Genomic DNA, 13,275 nt, shown 5'->3' with positions numbered 1-13,275 from the left:
TCTCAGGACTCAGGGTTCAGGGCCCGAGATTACACTGCTCTCCCCTCTCCCATCCCGCTCCTCCATGTGGCCTCCCTACTTGATTGAACCCCAGCAGCACCTTGGGCCCATTCCCACGGTCTGATCTTTGTGACTGTCCATCCCCCAGTGCCCAGGCTCAGCCTCAATTTCCTGGTAGAAGAGGTCTGTAGAAGAGCCACCCCCTCCCTAAGGAATTCTCAGCCCCCAGATGCAACCTAGAAGCAGGGCAAAAAGCATGTGTGTATGGAGGCATCTCCAAGCCGAAAGCAGAAGGGACCCAGAAGTTGGCTCACAAGATCACTGTGTGACCTTCAACAAGCCCCTCCCTCTATCCATGCCTCAGTTTCCTCGTGTGTAAAACCAGATGGTGTATAAAACCAGCCTCTAGGACTCCTTCCCACTTTGACATTCTAAGCTTCTGCAGTTGTATATGGTAGGTGGCCTGGCAATCTCTGTGGCCAGGAGAAGTTCAAGAAAGCTCTGTGGAAGTGGGGTGGATACATTCAGATGGGGAAGGGGACGGGGGACTTTTTAAGCTAGAAAAGGAGGCATGGATTTATTAATTTGTTGCCATCTCTCCCACCTGGGAGTCAGTACTTCCTTTTGCTATCTCTCTTCCCAGTATCTGCCCAGAGATCTCTAGGAGAATGGTGGGGACCATTGAGGGTGCAGGGTAGGGGACTATGGGAGGGAGACAAAGGAAGCAGCTATTTGGGGTCAACTACATTTCCTGCCTCCTCCCAACACCCCCGCCTGCCCAAACCATTCCAATACTCTAATTAGCCAGTCCCTTAGGCCCCTGTTAGCCAGGCCGGCTGAGCGCCCAACTCCCTGGGGACCAGCCCCCTTACCCCCCAGACTAATCAGTCCCTTTGCTCCTTGAGTGCACGAGCATGCACACACATGCATACGTACACACACACACACACACACACACACTCCCTTATTCTCTCCCAGAGCCCCAGGCCCCATTCCAGCCTTCAGAGGGTTAATGTAGGGTGGTGCTGAATTCCCCCAATGAAGATACCCTATTTGAGATGATTGAAGGGTCGGGAAGAAGTCGGACAAAGTTTGGAGGGTCCTCTCCAATTTAGTGTTTTCTCTCAAACTTGTGGGATCAAGGATGTGTATCAAAGCATGCAGCCATGATTGGGGGTGCTCTATGGCACCCCAAACCCTTGGGCTGGCACTTCTCAGGTCCCTATCTATGGTCAATACTCACCCCAACCCAGACCCCCTCCTCCCCTTCATCTCAGCCCCCCCATTCATCTCTCCACCCCCCTACCCCCCGACACCCGCACTGTCAGCCCAAACACATGATAAATTGCCCTGTCAACAGAATTCATTCAGGGACCAATTAATTCCACAGAAATGAACCAGGAGCCATCAGTTGCTGAAAAACTCAGTGCAGGGAGCAGAGGGAGGGGGTGCAGGCGGGGGGTGGGCGGCAGAGGAGGGGACGGGGAGGCTGGGGAAGTTAGTCTGACAGAAATTGGTCATTTAATGCTTAAGTGCACGCTAGACAGCCCTGTCATCGCCCGCGGCCCCCGTGCGGGATTAATTATCGGAGGAGGAGAGGGCAGCCCAGCCCAGCCCAGCCGTCTGTCACCAACCAAGGCTAGAGTCACCTAGGACTTGGCCACTCTACATCCACTTCCAAGTCTCCAGGCGTCCTGCTCCCTCAGCTTCCAGGTGCCCCCAGATCCCAACCCTAGGCCCAACCTCATGTCTTAGACCCTCAGCCGCATTTAGTCAAGGCCTTGCCATCAGCTGTCTTAATCAGGAAGGCTTCTTTGGCCCCTTGACTGTGTTAGGCCCCATAACTCCCTGTGCCCCCCATCATTACCCTCAACCATCTTGGGTGACTCTTTGTGCAGAGTCCAAGGTATGATTGTCCCAACCGTTGATCCTAATCTGAGGGAATGGCACCATTTCCCACTCAACTACTTAAGTCAGAATCCTACAAGTCGTCCTTGACCCCTCATCCCACTCAGCCCCTCATCCCACTCAGCCAATCAGAATCCAAGTCCTGTCAGTTCAACCTCCCGGAAACATAGCAAATCTGGGCCACCTGCTTCTAGCTCCCCCTCAACACCATCAGCAACTCTGCCTGCTCTCCTGATTTAGGCTCTTTCTTGTAGCTAGTGTTATCTTTTAAAATGCAAATAATATCCTGATGTACCCCACCACACTCATACGCATACACACTAACTTCCAGTTTAACACTCTTTGATGGACCCCCACGGGCCTGCAGGGGGTCAAGTCCAAACTCCTGATTCACAAGCCACAAAGCCCCGAACTCTGCCACTAGCCCAGCCTTGCCTCCAGCACGCTTCCCCTGCTCTCTCTGTTCCAGTCCCACTGAGCTTCCCCTCCTGCCTTTTCACACGCTGTTCTTCTCGCAGCCTGAAAAATTCTACCCTGCCACCCCCACCACTCACTTGACTAACTCCTATTCATCCTTAAGATTTCAGATTAAATGTCACTCCCTTCAGGAAGCCTTCCCTGAACCCATGAGGTGCTTTTACAGCTCCCAAACTTCCCCATTCATCAACATGTCACCCTACTTGTGCATTGTCTCTCTTTCCACCAAATGTTAAGTTTCACAAGAATGGAGTCTGTGTCTTTATCCTTCGAGTCTGGCACTTAATGGATACCAGAAAATACTTGGTGAATAAATAAATGAATGAATAAAGGCCTAATCTTGTCTTGGCTCTATCCCTGGCCTGACTCTGGGGCCAAGATCCCCAGAGTCAGATCTCTCCTGGCAGCCCAAGACATGCTGGGGTGGTTGGGAAGATAAGAAACCCTCAGAGAACACTCAGTCAACCTGTGAGCCCATGAGACTGACTTAAACCAGCTGTGCTGGGTGGGTTCAGATGAGGCTGCAGACAGTTGGAGGTTAGAATGGTAGAGAGAATGACCGGAAGGACTTGCTAGAAGAGCAAAGCCCAGGATCTGGAAGAAGCATGCTCTGTGCAGCGAGTTGGGTGCATGCGAAACATGGGGCTGATCAGTGGAGGAGAGGGAGAAATGGTTGGAAAACGAACTTTCCAAAACTGATTTTGATATATTTACCTAAGTTTGAACTGACAGGACGAGGATACTGATTGGATGAAAAGGATGAAGGAAAGGGAGACCAGTTTGTGAAGGGCAATGAATGCCAGGCTAAGTTTGGCCTTTCTCCTGCCCTTGATGAGGAAGGGGGTCACTGGCTGCTTCTTAAGATGGCCAGATGCAAAGTTTTGTTTGCAAAGGTAATTCTGGATGCCAGACAGAGTGGTTGAAGGGAAAGGTTAAGGCAAGGAGAACTTTAGGAGGCTGGTGCAGTTATGAGAAATGAGGGAGAGAGACTGACCTATGGAAGGAAGGTTTGTGATGGAGAAGTCTCCCATGAGGGACAGAGGGGGATGAGGTGAACTGAGTGGGCTCCATCAAGCAGCCCAAGAAGGTCTAATGACAGCCTCACTGGGATGGCATATCTGGACCTGGCTGCCAGTTGGATCTAAAGGTGAGGAAGGGAGATAGGGCAAAGATGACTGCTTCCAAGAAGCTGGGTGGCTGATTGGGCTATCAGCAGAGGTAAGAAGAGAGGCCACTTTGGGACTAGAAACAATGAGCATGACTTTGTATGCTGAGTGTACACGTCTGAGCAACATACGTGTGCATGATGTCCAATAGACAGAATTATAGGGAGCGAATCGGCTTTGGGATGTAAAATTGGGAGATATACTTTCCTGCTCCCACTCTCCTATCCTCCAAATTTGTATTTTAGTTTGGATGAGCCAATGTAATTTTGTGACAAAGTAATAGTATAATACTGAAACAAAGTGGTTCTACAATAATATAATGCAGTAAAGATGTGTCACCAGGTATAAGTGATAGGGTAGGGCTGTAATGGTGTAATCCAGAAACAGGATAACCATACAGTAATTTACTAATATCAACCAGGAAATGATGGGTTGATTTACTGGTTAACAAATGGGGCTATATTGTGGTAATGCGGTAACCCTGTAATCAGGGACACCGTAGGGCTGAAATGACTGTGAAAACCATGCAACCAAGCAACGAAACAACAAACTTACAGTGTAATCATGTTAACTCAGTAACAGTGTACTAATATAGTGACGTCAGAATGGTGATGATGTCACACAATAATAAAGCCTCAAGGACAGTGGAAGGGAAGAGGATGGAACACTTAGCCTGAGCCCAAGGCCCTGAGAATGGAGGGAGAGAGCTCTTTCTAAGTTTGAAAAGAAGCTTCCTCAGGAAACAGCAGAGGTCTGGAAGCAGTTTCTGCAGGGATGATGCAGCCTGGGACAAGAAAGAGCTGAGTCAAGAAGGGAAGTTGGGGAAGCAAGAAATAGTGGCCCCTGTCGGGTGTTGCAGGCCAGGACACAGCTCTCTGAGGCTGGCCAGAATGCAGGGGCCCAGGCTGGGGTCCGAAGGAGGCAGCCCCTGACTGCAGAGTAGTATCTGAGCAGCCCTGACAGCATTCAGTGCTCTGAGTACTCACGTGGCCCAAGTGGTATCTGCTTCTTCTGGAGCTAAAGGGATGGTAAATCACATTCAGTAATTGTAAGATTCTTGGAATCATCAAGTTGACAAAAATACGAAAGAAAACTCAGAGCTAATAATAGCATGATTGAAAACAACTCACATTTATCCAACCTTTAGTATGGACTAGGCACTGAGCTCAGTGTCCTTCCTGCATTATCCACAATAACCCTATTAAGAAGGTTTTATTATTTCTATTTTACAGATAAAGATAATGAGACCAAGACATATTAACATATTTGCCCAAAGTCACACAGCAAGTAACAAGTAGAGGTGGAATTCAAACCCAGGTCCATTTCCCTTTTAAAGTACATCCATGCCTTGACATTGGGTATCTGCTTTAAGAAGTGCATGCCCCTAGGTAAGAAGCAAAACAGGGAGCAGGCTGAGTCACAACATAAACATGTAACATATTCCTAGACATGTTTTATTAAAAGACCAATACTAAGGTGGATAAAAATGTGTATAATAGGCAAACATTTATCTAAGAAAGGAGGAATATGAATGCATATACTTTTTAACTTACATTTACAAAACGGAAAGATAAACAAAAAAGTTTTTTTTTTTAAGTTCATCTATTGAAGAAGGGAGGAAACAAAATGGAGAGGACAGGGTAGAAGGTTGACATCACTGATATCTCATATTGCAGATTTGACTTTAGAACCATGTAAATACTTTACATAGTGTCACAACAAAATTAGGTAAATAAATAAGCAATCCCCAAAGAAGCAAAAGCAAAATAAAAACAAATGAACCTAACTCTCTATTGAGCTGGTATCATAACCACATAGAAAGAAATTATTCCAAGTAATTTAAAACCTAGTAGTTGACTATATATACATTGCCTAGTGGGGCATACACCGATAAAGCAAATAAGTAATGATATTTATATTCTTGGAGTTTTTTTGGTGTGGGAGAAACAAACAAAACCAGATGGAAGATCAAGGAAGAGAAGTAAAATCCCTATAGTCCTGAATTTAATTGGATGTATTCGTAGTAGCTCTTGATGCATTTTACCTTTTAAAAAATGCATTTCCTGGCTCTGTGCACTGAAAAGGACAAGAAACTGACCAACTCGGTAGCAGTAAGCACCACTAGTTCCCAGACTGTGGTCTTTAAATACCACTTTGCACTAAAAGGAACCAGGACTCTTTGGGGAAATGGAAGATGTCAAGTCTGAAACAGGAAATGTACAAGATGATCCTGGAAATCTTGTCATAACAGAAAGCAAGGACTCTATTAAAGACGACAAGGGTCACGTCAAAAGGCCCTAGGTGCCAATTAGAGGCTCCCACTGACCAATGATGAGATAATTGAGCATCAATGAGAACAATAGCTGCAACTGGTTGAAAATCATCAAATATATCTAAATCATTAGTACATAATTATATTTAAAAGAAAAACCTTTTCGGTCTTCTTTAGAGGAGGGAGGGAACTAACTCATTATTTGGAAAACAGATAAATAAAAAGAATCAAGCATTTCTACTGCCTTTCTTATAAGAACTGTACCTCAGGAAAATCAAATAGTGGGTGAAGGGACATTTCTCTTTATAGAAGTCTTCCAACTAATAAATGAATAAGGAATGGGTAGAATTAGAATATCACCATTTTGCAACACCTAATGGAATAATAGATCTGGGCAATGATCATCAATGGCTGTTAATTTCACGAAAAGAGTAACGACAGACAACTATGTGCCTCTTGATGAAAATACAAAGAAACAAAAAACAAAACCAAAAATCCTTAAAAGTAGTATTTCCAAAAAAAATCAAACCTGAATCTGATCAAGGCTTTAGATGTAACTACCATTTTACAGAAAATACTATAAACAAAGAAACCACAAGGATGCAATCTGATCCAAGCTCTTGCTTGTATAGTTTCCATAGGTTGTGAGAAACTTTAGTGCAAATAATCAGCTTCTTCAATGAAGAAATTGCAAAGGGGAAAAATGGATAGACTAAAAGAGACTTAAGAAACATATCAACTAACTGCAATATAATTGAATCCTGCAAGTAGTTAAAAAGAAGAGGAGGAGCAGGAAGAGGAGAAGTTATGAGGTAACCAAGGAAATGTAAATACCACACTAATTGCACATTATGAAGTCTTTTAGCTGTGCTAGTGATATTACGATCATTTTAAAAAGTGATTTTATTTTAGAAATGTGAACTTAAATATTTATAGATTATATGATATGATGTCTGGGATTTGCTATAAAATAATCTGGGGGTTGGAGTGGTTGGGAACTATATAAAATAAGACTGGCTATTAACTGATAATTGTTAGAGTTGGGTTTGTTATAGTAGCCTATTTTTATATATGTTTGAAATTTTCAACAATAAAAATTTTAAACCATTGTTATATTAAAATGAACTAGTTAAATTTGGGGATCGCCATCACCCCCACCTTGACTTTCAGAAATTCAATTGCTTAGCTGTCCAGGATGGAGACAGTGACCAGCCCAAAAGAAAATACCTCTAGATTCTGGCAGTTGGGTCTTCCACAAAAGTCTGGGTCCCCACCTTACCACTTTTCAGTGATATCTACTAATCAACAGATCCCAAACATGCACTCAGAGTTTCCAGTCTTTTACTGCTTTACTTTTGTGTGTTGATGGACTGGAAAGGATACTAATGGTTTAAAATAAGCTTCTAACATGAAAAATAAAGGACAGAATTAACTACCACAAGAAAAAAAACTTGAAAGAATCAAAGCCAATTCAGGGAAGAGAAGAAAACTAAAAACAATCCCGCCCCAAAAAACCTATAATTAATAGCCTCAGATAGGAAAAGAAACTCATATCTATGAAACAAAAATGGTGTATTTTTAAGGTACATTCAGAGAATAATAATAATTTTTAAACTCCTAGAAACTAATACATATGTATATGTGCATATATGAATATGTGTATATGTATTGATATAAATATGACATCAAAAGTAAAAATATTTAATAGAAGGTTTTCAAGGTAAAGTTGAGAAAATATCCAGAAAGTAGAATGAATAATAGCCTCAGAGGTAAAATTAGAAAAGAAAAAAATAAGAAAAATAAGAGGATAGATACAGAAAGTATAAACATCTGACTAATGGAAGTCTCAGAAAAAGAGGACAAAGAAAATGAAGGTGGTCCAGCAGTTAGGACTCTGCGATTCCACTGCCAAGGGCTCAGGTTCAATCCCTCGTCAGGGAACTAAGATCCCACAAGCTGGGTGACGTGACCAGAAAAAAAAAGAAAAGAAAAGGAAGGTGAGAAAATTATTTTAAAAATAATTCCATAAATTTTCCCAAATTGAAGGGCATGAATTTCTAGATTGAAATGGACTATCAAATATCCAGCACAAAGGATTTACAAATTCCCACATCAAAACACATAATCATAAAATTTTAGAACACCAAAGGATAAAGAGAAGTTTCCAGAATGAGAGAAAGAGGGGAAATACAACAATTTGGAAATAACATTGGCAGCAAACTTCTCAACAGCAACAATGGACCTATTAAAGGAGCAATACTTTCACAATTCTTAGGAAAAAAATGATTTCAAGTTTAGAATTCTATACTCAGCCAAAATATCAATCAACTCTGAGATTAAAATAAAGTATTTTTCAAACTTTCAAATATCCCCAAAATTCCCACGCATTCTTCCTTTAAAAATTACTGGATAATGTCCTTCGTCAAAAATGAATGACTAAACCAAGAAGGAAGAATACTCGGGCCTCGGTAAACAAAAGATCTAACACAGGAGAAGAGTGAGGGGAATTCCCAAAATGATGGAGAAGGAAAAATCTGTAATGATAGGTGTACAACATATCCGTGGAGTAACCAGTACAGATAGGAACTAGAACAGGTATACCACATACAGTTGTGTAAATTGTTCACTGACAAAAGATGTCTCATTTGGGGGCCATAAATGAGAACCAAAGTCCATCTTGCACTCTGCTTGCCAAGCCACATCCGTGATGAAGGGCTGCATCAAACCTAGAGGAAGAACACACTCTCACTAATTGATCTTCACAAAGATAACACTATTCTGTAATTTGTCATCCCAGGAAGCTCCTTTTTACAATCCATCTGTCTAGAGGGGGTGCCTTTTTAAAAAATTTACTTGAAAGGGACATTTGTGTTAGTGATGGCTCTGAATGGAAAAACTGTAGGTCCAAAAAGGATGCCACCAATAAAAATGTTATCAATAGATTACAAAATATGCTTGACAAAAATAAAATGTTTTATATTTCTGCTGGGAATTTGGACATGAATTAGGAATAAGTAACTAGGAAACTTAGCAAACAACTGGTGGGGGCGGGAGGGATGACCTGAGGCTATTATTAACTCCAGAAAAAACAAAAAGTTATGCAAGAAATAAAATGTAATGAAAGTCACAACATGACTCAGCTGTTTAAAAAAAAGAAAGAAAAGAAATATTTACACATTTATATGCATAAACACAAAATATTGATTTTACTCCAAATTGTGATGTAAGTATATAGAGAGAATGAACAAAGATAAAATGAATATAGATGGTGGTATAAGAGAGCCCAATTCTCATCTTCCATAATAGACTGTTAATAAAAGTATCTAAAAAATGAAAAGTCAAAAAAGCAAGATAAACATGATATTTTCATAGAAATAGGGAAGCAAATATCAGAAGATGTAGCTAAACAATTTTAAAATGGTAGCCTATGGGGAGCTAATAGGGGAAAGCTATAACCTTGCATTAGTTTAATTTTTGAGTTACATAAATAACTATCTTTAATGGAAATTTCAAAGATACATGAAAATAGAATAGTACAATGAATTCCCATATTCTAATCACTCAGAGCTAGCCAATATCAAGATTTTGCTACACTTGCTTCATGTAAGCATATTAGTTTAAATTTTTTAAATTAACAAATGTTTAGAATACACACAACAAATTAATAATATGGCTATCTCTGAGGCACATGACTGACATAGGGGATGGAAGGTAATGGGAAAAGGGAGAACTTCTTTTTATTTTAAACAGTTATATTTTTAATTTTATCTTATAAATTCTTATGCCATGCACTGTTCATTTAATCCTCATAACAGTCTGAGGTGGACACTAGTATTGTCCCCATTTGACAGAAAAGAGTTGGCTATCATTTGAATTTTTTTCAATGAGAAGATATTCCCTTTTAAATAATAATTTTAAAAAATAATAGGCCATAGAAATCTAGTCCCCTTCTCATACGACAACGATTTGGCTATTAGTATTCTTTTTTTTTTTCCTTTCTAGTACAAAAAGTCCCAGTTCTTCCAATGATGCCTCAAAAGTAGAATTATTATACATTGCAGTTGTTAATAACACTTTCTTTTTTTTTTTTTTATATTTATTTATTTGGTTGCGCCCGGTCTTAGTTGTGGCACTCGGGCTCCTTAGTTGTGGCATGTAAACTCTTAGTTGCAGCATGTGAACTCTTAGTTGTGGCATGTGAACCCAGTTGTGGCATGTGAACTCTTAGTTGTGGCATGCATGTGGGATCTAGTTCCCTGACCAGGGATCGAACCCGGGCCCCCTGCATTGGGAGCGTGAAGTCTTAACCACTGCGCCACCAGGGAAGTCCCAATGACAATTTCTTTTACTCTCAAATGTATCCCAGTTTAGGTATTATTTTATGGTCACTCTACTCATAGCTGTCACATAAACTCTGTCTTTTTCAAGTGATTCATTTCTAAACCAGGGCTCCCAGCCCTATATTTGTGCCTCTGATCTTTTTAACCTGCCTGTAGGACTCCACATCCACCCTCCTCCAAATGTCATTTGTTCATGTAGGATCCTTGTTCCAACCTGTCAAGATCATTTCTAATCACAATTCTGTCATCCAGTCTATTAGTGATCCTGCTCCTCTTTGTGTCGTCTGCAAGTGTGATGAGCTGGACGCCTACATCTTCATTTGAGCCACTGATAGAAACATCACATGACCAGGGCTGAGTCACAGATTCAAAGACCTCCTACTGGGAAGATATAAACCCTACCCTCATCACACCTCTTTGGGTACAGTGAGTCACCAGTTATGAATCCTCCAAGCAGGGTCATCATCAGCCCACATTTCTTCATTGTATCCACAAGGATAATATGACAAACTGCTTCGTGCCCTGTTGAAAGCAAAAAAACAGTATCTTCAGCATTCCCCTAAACTCCTCATTCAGTGTCCTTATCAACAAAAGAAGCATGATATTCTGCTCTTTAGCATGTGTTCTTAAAGAACTCATGCTGGCTTCTGCCAAAAGGTAGACCTATTTTCCTTGTTAGGCATTGCCGCACCCCGTATATAATAATCATTTCTAGAATTTTGCCAAGAATCAGTATCAATCTTGACAATCTTTAATTTCCAAATCCACTGTCTACTTCTCGCTGAGTATATTGGTGGTACTTGTCCATTTCCATCCCATAGCACCTCTCTGATCCTCCATGATTCCCCAAAGATCACTGAAAGCAGATTCCTGATCACATGTGATTTTGATACCTTTCTGGACCTGGATCTTTTTATCAAAATTTTTTCCTACTATTTCTGATTTGAAGTCATTCTTCTCAACACTCTAGAAAGAAGGAAAAAGTATAGGTAGCAGCTCTTTTCTCTGTATTTGGTTAACATCATACATGACCTTCTACCCCAAAGGTTGTTCTGGATATTAAACACATTTTTTTAAATTTATTTACTTATTTATTCATTCATTAATTCATCCATCCATCCATTCATTCATTTATTTTTACTCACACAAGTAATACATACTTACTAAAATGCAAATATTACAGATAAAGCTAAAGCTATCATTGATCAGTCCTTCTAATTTTAGTCCATTCTGTTTTTTATAATCATTTTGTATATTTCTCATTTTTATTTTATTTTATTTTTATTTTTATTTTGGGAAAGACATTTTATTTTAAATATAGCAGTGTGTACATGTCAATCCCAAACTCCCAATCTATCCCTCCCACCACCCTTCCCTCCTGGTAATCATAAGTTCGTTCTCTAAGTCTGTGAGTCTGTTTCTGTTCTGTAAATAAGTTCATTTGTATCTTTCTTTTTAGATTCTGTTCTTTTTTTTTTTTTAATTAATTAATTAATTAATTTATTTATTTATTTATTTATGGCTGTGTTGGGTCTTCGTTTCTGTGCGAGGGCTTTCTCTAGTTGTGGCAAGCGGGGGCCACTCTTCATCGCGGTGCGCGGGCCTCTCACTATCGCGGCCTGTCTTGTTGCGGAGCACAGGCTCCAGACGCGCAGGCTCAGTAATTGTGGCTCACGGGCCCAGCTGCTCCGTGGCATGTGGGGTCTTCCCAGACCAGGGCTCGAACCCATGTCCCCTGCATTGGCAGGCAGATTCTCAACCACTGCGCCACCAGGGAAGCCCTAGATTCTGAATATAAGAAATATCATATGATATTTGTCTTTCTCTGACTGACTGACTTAGTATGATAATCTCCAGGTCCATCCATGTTGCTGCAAATGGCATTATTTTCATTCTTTTCAACAGCTGAGTAATATTCCATTGTATATATGTACCACATCTTCTTTATCCATTCATCTGTTGATGGACATTTAGGTTTCTTCCATGTCTTGGCTATTGTAAACATTGCTGCAATGAACATTGTGGTGCATGTATCCTTTCAAACCATGTTTTTCTCCGGATATATGCCCAAAAGTAGGATTGCCGGATCATATGGTAGCTCTATTTTTAGTTTTTTAAGGAACCTCCATACTGTTCTCCATAGTGCTGTACCAGTTTACACCACCAACAGTGTAGGAGAGTTCCCTTGTCTCCACACCCTCTCTAACATTTACTGTTTGCAGATTTTTTGATGATGGCCGTTCTGACTGGTGTGAGGTGATATCTCATTGTAGTTTTGATTTGCATTTCTCTAATAATTAGCAATGTTAAACATCTTTTCATGTGCCTCTTGGCCATCTGTATGTCTTCTTTGGAGAAATGTCTCTTTAGGTCTCTGCCCATTCTTTATTGTTATTAACTTGGTGTATATTCTTCTATGCATTTACACACATATATGTACATGAAGAACATATACTTTGGTTTTTTTGTTTAACTATGTTGGCATATCCTGTAGAACATATTCCCCATTAACATTTTCCTGGCAGAACATCTCTAGGCTTTTAGTACCCAAACTTTATAGAACACGTGTATCTCACAATAATGTTTCTCAGTTGTTGTTTATATAGGGAAAATATATACAGTATTTGTATCCCCAAAGCTCGATATGGCATTCTAAACATAATGATGGATGGGAAAAATCCCAAATTACATTTCAAATAGAATTGGTAGGGTGTCAGAATCACATGACGTTTTGAAAAGTGTCAACAAAGAGAATGTGAGTCTGGAGTGTGGCTGACGCTGAGAGGCCTTATTATTGCTAACAAAGCAACCGTTCATTATAGCCTTGTTTGTTGTTTGGTAACCAGGAAGCAATATTCTGAGCATTTTACATCCTAACGTAATACTATGTTAATTCTATATAGGTATTTACTGGGACTTAGTTACATTTTAGGAAATCTGTTGAGAGATTCAAATTGACCCATAACCTGTTACAATTTTTCCCATTTTAAATAATGGAAAACAGGCTCCTAGTTAGTATTTTCACAAAGAATGTTTGATTTGAATAAATGGATTTCTGATTTAAGAGGGAAAATGCCTGTCCATCAACAGGCAAAGGGATAAACAAAATGTG

Source organism: Eubalaena glacialis, chromosome 1 (assembly GCF_028564815.1).
Source record: "Eubalaena glacialis isolate mEubGla1 chromosome 1, mEubGla1.1.hap2.+ XY, whole genome shotgun sequence".
In the NCBI taxonomy this organism is placed as follows: domain Eukaryota; kingdom Metazoa; phylum Chordata; class Mammalia; order Artiodactyla; family Balaenidae; genus Eubalaena; species Eubalaena glacialis.
The sequence above is the reverse complement of the archived record's forward strand: the minus strand, read 5'-3'. Positions refer to the sequence as shown.